The following is an 11,347-nucleotide window of genomic DNA, read 5'->3' on the forward strand; positions in this document are numbered from 1 at the left end:
GGCAAAGCACATTTTAATTAAAAGTATAAATAGTCCTTTGAATGAGGCCTAGCAGACTCTTGCCTAGGAGCCTGAGTAAGTCTGTCTTGTGGAAGAGCCATAAAACCTGGTTGGCTTCCTGGACACTTCTGGGCCCAACTCTTAGTACTACTTTAGACCTTCAAAGCCTTCAAAGTGGTTTGGGAAACCCTGGTCTAGAGGTTACACTCTCTTAACACATACAATACAGTGGCATTCTTCTAACAGGATAGTAATCAACTGATACACACTCAGGTATGAATGGGTTCTTGATGAGTCAAGGAGGAATAGTAACTTTGGTCAAGTCAAGTCCAGCACATGATCTGGGGAAACCCAGCCAGATGGGTGGGGTATAAATAATAAAATAATAATCATCATCATCATCATCATCATCATCATCATCTGTTGAATCGCAAGGATTCTGTCTAACTAGCATGAATAAATGGAGTGTCTTCCTTCTCCCATATATTTATCCAGTTCTTCTGTGAAATCAGCACAGAGGAAGTCACAGATCCAAAGGGTGTTGAACGCAATGCTCTCTATTTATGGAGGTGCCGCACATACAGGCATTCAGTTTGAGATAGGCTGAAGATGGCAGTCTAATTTTGACTGTGAGGGGTTTCCCTCCACTCATTCTTTCAGTGTGGTGTTCTTCCCTGGAAAGGCTGAATTTCCAAGCACCCTGTCGGGAAAGATCACTCTCACCCAAGTGAAGCTGCCAACACGAATCTAAAGACTATCTAAAGACTGGTATATGGCACTTGGCACTGAATATTCCCTTCAGCCACACTGTCTTCTTCCAAAATACAACTATTCTCTGAGATATGCCATTCTGAATGTCTGTGAATTAACCCAGACCACTCATACACATACACAGGCACTGTAAGAATAGTTTCACACACTATAATATAGAGGGAAATATGAGTGCATAAGGAGTTGAGAGCTCTAAACTTTACTCATTGTTATGTCATTCAAGAAATTGGAAAGGTTAGCCTAGAGGTGATGTGGCCTTTGGGTCACCAATATTCAAATGATACCCCAGCTTATCTCTCATCCGAATCAGGAGAGGCAGTGCAGATGGTGAATCAGTGCCTGTGGGTAGTAATGGGCTAAATGTGGAATAATAAACTGAAGTTGAATCTAGACAAGAGGGAGGTTCTATAGGTGAGCAGCTCTCAGGTCTGGGAAATGATAGATCAATCTGCTCAATATGGAGTTGCACACCCCTTGAAGGATCAGGCACCTAGTTTTCCAATGTTCCATGAAGCATCTTTGTCCCTTGAGGCCCAGTTGGGCTTGGTCCTTAGGTGTGTTTACTCCCAGCTCTTGCTGTTGCACCAACTATAACAATTTCTGACCAGAGATAGCTCCATGTCTTGGTAACCTCCAGGTTGGACAATTGCAATGCACTCTACATGGGTCTACCTTTGAAAATGTTCTAGAAGTTTGTTGCACAACGGTCAATTAATCAACGCAGTCTTCTTTATAAACAGAATGAAACTTTACTGAAGACAATAAACTTGTTCAGAAACAGCAAGGTTAAAGAGCATACACAGAGTGCTCATAGCAGCTATCTGACTCTTCACAGAGGCATAGCCTTAGTTGCTGATTAACTGGAGTCCTGGAGCCACTCTGCCTGCAACAACTATACATTCACATAGGCGCACTCTGAACTGGACTGAGGCCCACAGAGAGTCTGGCTACCTTTTATAGGGAGAATGAATCATCACCCAAGATGAGTCACGAGTCACAGTGCCTTAGCAGTTTGCTGTTAACAGTTAGCAGATACCAGGCTTAGGCTTGAATGATTGTGTAGGCCTTGTAGGCCTTACTTCTTCTTCTGCTCTCAAGAACCTTTGTCTCATGACAAAGTTGCAAGTTGTGCAAAATATTGTGGCCAAGCTGCTGGTGAGTGCCCAAAGATGTTCACATATAAGCAAAAACACATGAATCTAAACAAAATATGTGAACTACACAACCAGTGTAGTGTTCACTGATTCACATGAGGATTTTCACATTTAAGCAAAATATGTGACCACTATACTGGTTGCCTGTTGCATTCTGGGTCAGATTAAAGTGCTTGTGTTGACATTTAAAGCCCTAAATAACCAACTTCAAAGTATCTGAAGGAAGCCTCCTCCCATATAATTCTGCCTGTGTGTTAAGATATATGGAGGCAATCCTGCTATTGGTTGCCACAATCAATGAGACCCTGCATTGGCAGGTCTTATGAGAAGAAGACTCCTGCCTCAGGAATATCCTCCCATTAGAAGTATCTCTCCCTATCACATTGTCATTTCACTGTTTAGTGAAAACACACCTCTTTGGGGAGGGTACTTTGGACTGGATTTTTATTGCTGCTGCTGTTTTATTTGTACAGTAATTATGTGGACCTATTTTACTATTGTTGTTTAACTTCAGTTTTGATTTTGTTTTGGTGAAGTGTGGACTATATACACATAAATAGCAAGTAATTAAGCAATCAGTCGGGTGGGGTACAAATAATAAAGTTATTATTATTATTAGTAGTAGTAGTAGTAGTAGTAGTGTTTTCCATAGATAGTATCTCAGGTAGAAGGCCCTGGTCCAAAAATTTTCTATGTAGAAGAAATTATATCTATGTCAGAACCATTCAAATGCTCAGGCTCCAGTTGCACCCTGAAGATTATATTGCTTGGAAAGCTTTAGCACATCATTCTGCTGCTAATATAAAATAGTCCATAGAAAGAGATTTCCAACAATCTTGAATCTGGCTCTTGGTTATTCTTTCTTTATTTTCTTATTGCCAGTGTCATTATTTCTAGTGAGGCACAGCAAACGTTTGAGTCATAGAGGTGTCTTGTTGGCATTGTTTCGGCTGTAATTTGAGATATCGTGCGACACTGTGGGGATTGGAAACATAGATCCTGGGTGATTTGGGGCTGAGGAAATAAAGAGAGGGGGGTAAGGGTGGTGCCATGATACATTTAAAGGGATGCTCATGATACTTGCTTGCTACAGAAAATGGGTGTTTGTTTGTTGGTTTTAATCCCGTGAGCTTGACCATGGAATTGGATATTCAATCTTTTATTTCACAGCCTCAGAGAGCGGGCATCCCTCCCATGTCTGAAATGAACTGTCACTCACTTTGCCACCTGTACTAGCCTGACATAATGTTAACTGGCAGTTTGCTAACATTCCAAATTGCCACCACGCTCTTTAACTCAGCCACTGGAATTCTTACTCAGAGTCTGCTGTTCAGCAGTGTTCAACACCTGCTGCCAGGGAGCATGGCAATACAGTGCTCAGGTAGCCTACTAAACAAGCTAGAATTTATCACCACATAGTGAGCTACAGTGCAAGTGAGGCAGGAGAAGGGAAATGAAAAAAAAACAGCAATGTATTCTTTATAGCCATTGGACGTTCACTTCAGGTCAGCAGAGCTGAGAACACTGACCCCTGAGGCTGCTGGAGAATAGAAAAGGCTACTAGAAGAATTATAGACAGGTTAGTCTTCCACTCCCATTGGTGGGTCAGAATTAGTGGTTGAGGAGAGTTCCAATTCACATTTAAAGTCAAATTTATATAATCCATGCTTTCCAAAACAATACGTGAAATGAAACACTGTTGCCTTTGAAATTCACAGTTCTCTGAATTTTGCAATACAGTTCTCCAGCCATGTAATGTGTTCAAAAATCCATATGCTGCAGTAAAGTGTGCACATTCTGTGCACATAAATGAAAATAAAATACGTTATAACATGCATTATATTAGGGAAAGTTCATTTGCAAAAATGTGCATATCAGGCAAATTTGCATACAGACATGACTATATTGGGAGAAAAGTACACTAAGATGCTGATGAATGTGTAGGAGGACTAAAAACAACAACTTGGAAACTTATGACTGGAAGGATTTAAAACTGAAAGATGGTAAGATTTGCCTATCATTAGTAAGGATCAACAGATGGTTTGTTCTGAGATCTAAGGTGGTTTAACTATTCTTAAAAATAAGAGTTTTATAAACCTTACAGCTATGGCAAAACAACAACAACACTGTCCATCAATTATTTGAGAGAAAATGTCCTAAACAAAAAGCAAAACAAAAAACACATTGCCGGGGTGCATTTTAAAAATCATTGAAATTCTGATCCAATTTCAGTTAATGGTAAGAATCTGAGTTACCTGATCCTGTGCACACAGTTTTTCCACACATTGGCCTAGACCTGGAAAATGGTATGTACAGATTGTGAGTTTGTACTCTGCACTCACAGAGTTTGTACAGATTTACTCAATACATAAAGAACAACTGCCTGAAGCGAGAGGGACATGCTGGAAATATCACAACAGCCTCACATGCATTTATAAGAAAGACTGCTTTGGACAAGGCTATGCTAATCAAATAATATGTATACATAAAAGAACTAGCAATTAGTAAAGTAATGTTGCAGTTCAGAATCTGCCCTTCAGGTTGCCATAAATTGGTGTGATTAATCCAACTGAGAAAATGCATGTTGCACTGTTGTGTGTGTGTGTGCATGAATGAATAATATGAATTCAAAATACATAGTTTCCACCTCTATTTTGTTTATCAACATAGCATCATGTGCACATTTTCAGCACACATAATCTAATAAGAGCAAAGGGAATTGCATTGTCCGTCATCCACCAGAAAATGTAGCATTCAAAAGGCATCATATATGGGTACCAAAATGCAATATGGTGTTTGATTAAATCAAGATCCTGCCATATTATATATTTACAAACACAAACAAACAGAATTTGTGCCCTTGTGAAAAAAAGATATTTAAGCATCGTATCTTCTTAGCTTCTTGCATGCTGTAATAAGAGTGTGTTCAGTGTAGAGGGAAATAAATACCACAGTCGCTTTAAACTAAGTTGAAAAATCCAGCAAGAAGGAATGGCTACATATGGGGCAACAGTTGCACAGCAGATATTTGCTAAGGATCATCTTTATTGTCAAACTCATACACTGTGGCAGAGATCCCAGAAACAGTAGATGAGCAGATGTGTCTGGTGGACTGAACCACTTCAGACTGCAGGTGGGGAAACAAGTTAGAATCCTGTCACACGTGTGTTGGTGTGGGGATACTGTACATGGAAAGCTCGAACATCATTAGGAAGGGTATTCTAAAGCAGTTCTCTCAAGAATTTAGTTATCTATGGGCAAGGATTTATACATTTATTTGGATGAAGGAACACTCAGTGGTACATGCCTACCTGCAGTCTCAAGTGGTCCAGTCCTCCAGAAACAGGTTTATGAACTCATTTACTAGCTGGCAGAGCTAGTTCTACTTTGAACATGTGAGGACAATGTCTGGTAGAATCTCTGTAGCAGCATTGGGGTGGGTGGGTGAAGACGCAGGGCTTACCCAGGCCATTTTGTTACCTGAGATAAAGATCCCCACCCCCCTTGCAGATTTCGTGTGCAGGAGTTGCCTGCTCTGGCAATTGGAATCTTGCTTCAGCACTGGTAACTGGGACAGCGCTCAACCTGGGGACAGCAGCCTAGTGTCAGGGTTGTGTAACAGGTATGTGGCATACATAGTTCTGATCTCCAATGAAGGGGAGTAGCCAAAGGGCTCAGGAAGAATGTCTGGGGAGAACAATAGGAAAAATATATGCCTTCTTTTAATGTCATTGGTGTGTGACCACAGAGGAGTGAGCTTCTTTTTACTCTGGGGAAAAGTTTCAAAGAAAATAGAATAACTTATGAAATGGACATTTTTTCTGCCTTTCACTTTCTCAGGATACCTATTATGGGGCTAATAAAAGGCAATTCAAAGATAACTTGCCATAAGTGAACTAAAGGTGAATTACCAAAATACACTAGGTAGGTTCAGATTCTTCTAACAGCAAAGCTATCAGAGGAAAGTAGCTGACCTCAGTTACAAAAGCGGCATTTTTCCATTTGATAAATGGGGTGAAATTTAACACATGCAAATGACCCACCTTTTCTTTCCATATACAGCCATGGCTGGCAGTGCAACTTTATGCATGAGTGCTCAGAAGTAAGTCCCATTGAGTTCAATTGTGCTTACTCCCAGGTAAGTGGATTCAGGATTGCAGTCGCAATCAGAAGCTGTGATTTCTGCTGCATCCCTGTACTCTGAAGATAGGAAGAAAGGGACGAAAAATGCCCTAGAGACTGGAGACATTTGCCAAAGTAATTCTGTGTTGCCAACCAATTCATGACAGCTGCACAGCAAAAAAGCAGCTATTACTGTTAATAAAATGATTAATTTGCCACTTTTAATAACTGATTTCAAGATGGTGGTGGGGATGTTGTGTGCTGTTGCTGTAGTTGTTATAGCTGCTGATTGGAAGCCAAAATAAAATAAAAGTAGGAGCCAAAGCAGGAGCCATCAACATTGTGCCCTTCCAGATGTTGTTGGCCTCCAACATCCATCAGCCCTAGACAGTATGACCAGGGATGAACATTACCAACCCCAACCCAAGGGCTCAAATAAGGCAGATGGTCTGTGATCCCACATCAAGCTGTACTCCTACACACATCAGCCTGTCCTGTGACCTAACATAGCATAGGGTAAGTATGGATGACCAGCTTGCCACATGGTTGCTTGGTCATCTATATTGCTACTGTACAAAAATAAAAGAACCCCCCCCCACACTTTTTTCTGTCACTCATTCTCATGCATGGTGGATTTGGGATCTTGGTTAGCCTTTGCCACATTTCTCTGGACATCTGTACTGATGGAGAAAGAAGGCAGCAAGAGAAAAATGTCACGATAATGGGTGATATCAGTTATCCTCCCACTGACTGGGTAAAGTGTCCACTCAGATCATGAGGAGGAAACAAAAATTCTAGATAGGATAAATGATTGTGCCTGAGAACAGTTAGTTGTGTAGCTGACAAGAGGGGAGGAAACTCTTGATTTAATACTGAGCAGTGCTCAGAATCTTGTTAGAAATGTGTTCCTGAATCACTTGGGAACAAATTCAACACTGGAGACAGGAAAATTGGCGAGAAAGTCCGACATTTTATTGAAGAAGACAGAATTTCTCAATAATTAGGTCTTTTAAGTTAAAAGGACATGGGAGAGGGAAGGTTGGCTGATCAAATCCTTTCAAGAAGCGTGGAAGTTTTTCTTTAAAAAAAACAACAACAACCCACAACCCTGCTATAATAGAGGCTTAGATCAAAGGAAGAGTACATCACAGATGTGAAAGGCTATGAAGAAGTCCAAGAGGATGCCAATCACGCTCTAAAAGCAAAATCAAGTGATGCTTGCCAACCAGATTGGAGCCAAAATGGGGTCAATGAAAAACAAGAGGATGGTATTATCAGCATACTCAGGATTCCCCTAAGGTTTGCTAAAGTATATATAATCTTTATCACTATTATGAAGCCTAAGGGGTCATCTTATCCCAGCCAAATGAAGAATAAGCATGTTCATTAGCTGCAAAATGCTGTCAGTTGGAAAAGAAAATGGGGAAATGGAGTGGGAAGAATGGAGTGAAGAATCTTGGGGCAGGATATTCCTGGCTGGCTGGAGCACCCATGGTCGAAGGTGAAGGCATACTGCAACATTTTGCAGCAAGTCCCACCTGTATGGCAATACAACATAGAGGGTGTGGCTGCAGTGCTCCATGCTCTGATAACCTGAAGATGTGGGACTGCCCTTGAAGACAGCTTGGAAGCTGAGACTGTACAAACTGCAGTGGCCAGGGTTCCAGCAAGCACTACTGGCTGGGCACATAGTACATAGGTTCTTAAAGACTTGTTTTGGTTACCTGTGTGTTTCTGAGCCCAGTTCAAGGTACTTATATTGGCACACACCGCCCTAAATAATTTGAGCCCCAAATATCTGAAGGAGTACCTCTTCCCATACAGATTTGCAGCAAAGGCCCTGCTGGCTGTTCAGCTACCCTATGAACTGTGGTAACCCCAGGCTATGAGTAGTGCCTTCCCTCTAACGTGCATCTGGTCTAATCATTGTGTACATTTTGATGTCAGGTCAAGATGCACCATTTTGCATAGGCTTGTGGGAGTGAAGATATCCCTTTCATTGCACTGTTGCTACTCTTTCTGACTGCTGTTGGTTCTGTTTAAATTCTGGTTTAGTAGTGTTCATATATTACATTGCTTGCTGTACAGAGCTGGTCCTAGAATCAATCTCCAACATTTCCAGGGAGGCCAAGAGCAGACTCCTGCCTGAAAACTCGGAGAGCTACTGACGGTGCAGACAATATTGAACTAGATGGACCAAGGTCTCACTCAGTTTAAGGCAGCTTCCTATCTTCTCTAGTAGGTCAGGACCTTGCACATTTCCCAGTTGTCCTGCTGGCTGAATTTTGGAATGTAGCAAAGAACTGGGGCATCTCAGGCCTTACATAGGCTAACCAGGCCTATCCTGTAGTTGACCTTACCTTCTCGAGAAAACTGGCTGGTGCTGATTTAAAGAGTCCTTGTTGTTTTCTGCAGGCACTGGCAGCTACACTGTGAAAGGATGTTATTGAGAGTTGATCCTCTGAGTCTGAAGAAGGCAGGAGCAGTGGTGGACCTTCAGGTCTCAAATTTCAGTGGCACCCTGTTTGATGCCAAAATTTATCCCACCACCCATTTCTTGCACTCCATTCTAAATCCTAATTGGAACACCCTCTGTAGCACCCCCAAGGCTCGGCAGCCAGTGTGACCAAACTGCTTTGCCTCCCTGGTGAATATTCTCAAGCAGGGAGGGACCAAGAGAAAGTACTGACCTCCTCCCCACCAAAAAATGAACACCCTATGTTTCTTCTCCATCTGTATCCTCTAGGTAGTGAGAGGTGCTGCGTTTGGGCAGGAGGCATTGTCTGACACTAAACAGCAAGTTATTTTAAGAGGTTGAAGTTTTGCTCAAATGCAAAACTCAAAAAGAGCATCAAAACAAATGCAAATTGATGGCACACAAAGCAAAGAAAGTATTTGAAGAGGAAATTGTTAAAGGCAAAAAACACAAGCATTTCTTTAAAAACAAGAGCAGTAAATTAGCTAAGGAGGTAGTAGGATATTCAGAAGACAATGGACTGAAAGCAGTACCAAAGGCTGAAAGAGAACTGCAGGCAAACTGCATTGGTGCTCACCATGGAAGATGATGGACAGACTGCCATGTCTGAAGTGCTGTATTTGAGCAGGGGCATCTGAGGAAGTGTCAGAAAGAAGTGACAAATGATAAAGTTCCAAAGCTAACTGACAAAGTGCAAATTAAAAATCACAGAGGACAGATGGCATTCAGTGAAGAGCTCTTAAAGAACTCAGAGAGGAAATTGCTTCAGTTTAACAACAAAATGCACATCATTAAAATCAGCCTCTTTACCAAAGGATTAGAGGTTAACCAATGTCATACTTTTTTACTTTTTTCTTTTCTTTTTTTTAAAGAGACCTAGAGGGGACCTGGAAATAACAGAACTGTCCACCTTACTAGTGGTACATTGATTCGTAGAAAGCATTATCAAAGGCAGAATTGTTCAATATATAGAAGAACAAGCTTTGCTGAGGATGAATCAGCATGGCTTCATCACATTTTCTGGATTTTTTTTTTTTAAAGTATCAGCCAGCACTCAGATGGGGTCATCTGTAGATATATTCTTGGACTTAGATAAAGTTTTTGACAATGTTCCTCACCAAATGCAAACATAGTGGTTTCAAGATGAAAGGACACACAGATCTGGCTTGGAAAGCCATGGGAAGACTAGCCCCATAGTATTACTGTGGTGCTCAGTGCTTATATCAGGAGATTAAACACTCTGCCTGATTTCTAGAGAATGATCTCTGAAGAGCAGACAGAGCTCTTTATCTCCCAAGCTCAGTGCTGAGTACCACGTTATAGTGGAGAGCTATAAAACAACAACAAATCTGGCTATATACACATTAGCAGCTTAAAACCAAGTGAGGCTGTTCCCCCTGCTGCATTTCAAGTTTCATTTGCACATTGTTGTACACACTAGAAAAGGGAATGGGGGTGTCTTAGCCTGATGCACAGGACCTGTGTGGCTCCCCCATGCCTACAACCCCACCCCTGAACCATTTGTGAAGCTGTCATCTGCACATGTGCAATGGCTGTCTTAAATGCACACATCTCAAGTTAATTGTGAAGTGAATATGGCTTGTGTTTACAAATGTGATGAAAGCTGGTTTGAAGAAAAGCACACCAAACAATATTATTTCTCAAGATAATACAGGATAGATATGGATTGTGGCTAATGCAGTATGTACACATCCTCAAACACCAGCAGTGGGAGTGCACTGGATAAGGAGTGTGTAACTGTACACAGCCTCAGGGTGCAATGACAGCGAAAAGGGCAAGCTCTGGGAACTGTCCGAAAATAAAACTGCCAGTATTGTAATGCTTTTATAGAAATCTATGGTAAACCCATCTTTGGAATAGTGTGTACAATTTTATTAATTCATATTCAAAGAGATACACTGGAGCTAGGAAAGGTGCCAAATCTGGCAACCTAAATTATTTGGGGTGGGAATATATGTCCAGTGCCAAAAGCCTACATCATTTGGGACTTTTAGTTTAGAGTGGAGGAGACAATGGAAGGAGGACACACTATAAAATTATGAATGGTGTGCTGATAGTGGATAGAGGAAGTTTTTCCTTGTAAAACTAGACCTCTTAAGATAATGCAGAACAGGCAAAAGGAAGTACTGGGTGGCATTCAACCAAGCTTTACTCAGAATAGAACCACTGAAATTCATGAACATGACTAAGGGTTCATCAACTCTTCCATTTGCCCAGTGACAAATCCACAGAAATCACGATTAATGCTATTCTCACGATTCAGCTGCAAACAGTGCGTTTCCCTGGGGGAAAGTAGTGGGAGTAAAGAAAAACCTCTAGAACCCATATGCCTAGAGATCACAGGATAGAGGTGTGGGTGAGCCCTGTAAGGTTCCTTAATTTTAGTGGGTCTACTGTGAGTAAAACCAACTTGAATACCACCCTCTGTTTCACACAGCATAGCACTAACTTATGGAAGTCAATGCCACAGTGTTTTAAGACCTTTTAGATGGCTTTTAAAAAGAAGTAGCCATGGAGATTAATGACCATTAGTTCCGGTTGCTAAATGGAATCTCCGTGTTCTGAAGCTGGGGCATAAGAATGAATGGGGGAAACGCTCTTCCTTCCTTTCCTGTTTATGAGCTTCCCATAAACATTTGGCTCTTGGAGGCAGGGGACTGGACTGGATGGTCTGATCCTACAGGTCTTTGCTTTCTTTTTTAGGCGACCTTGTAGGCGGTAGTAACATAAATACTCGATACCTTTCTATGGTAATCTTTCACAACGTCCCAGCAAAGGAAATCACTCGCTATGCCCATCCCTA

The sequence above is a fragment of the Podarcis gaigeae genome (assembly GCF_964106915.1).
Source record: "Podarcis gaigeae genome assembly, chromosome: 5".
NCBI lineage: Eukaryota > Metazoa > Chordata > Lepidosauria > Squamata > Lacertidae > Podarcis > Podarcis gaigeae.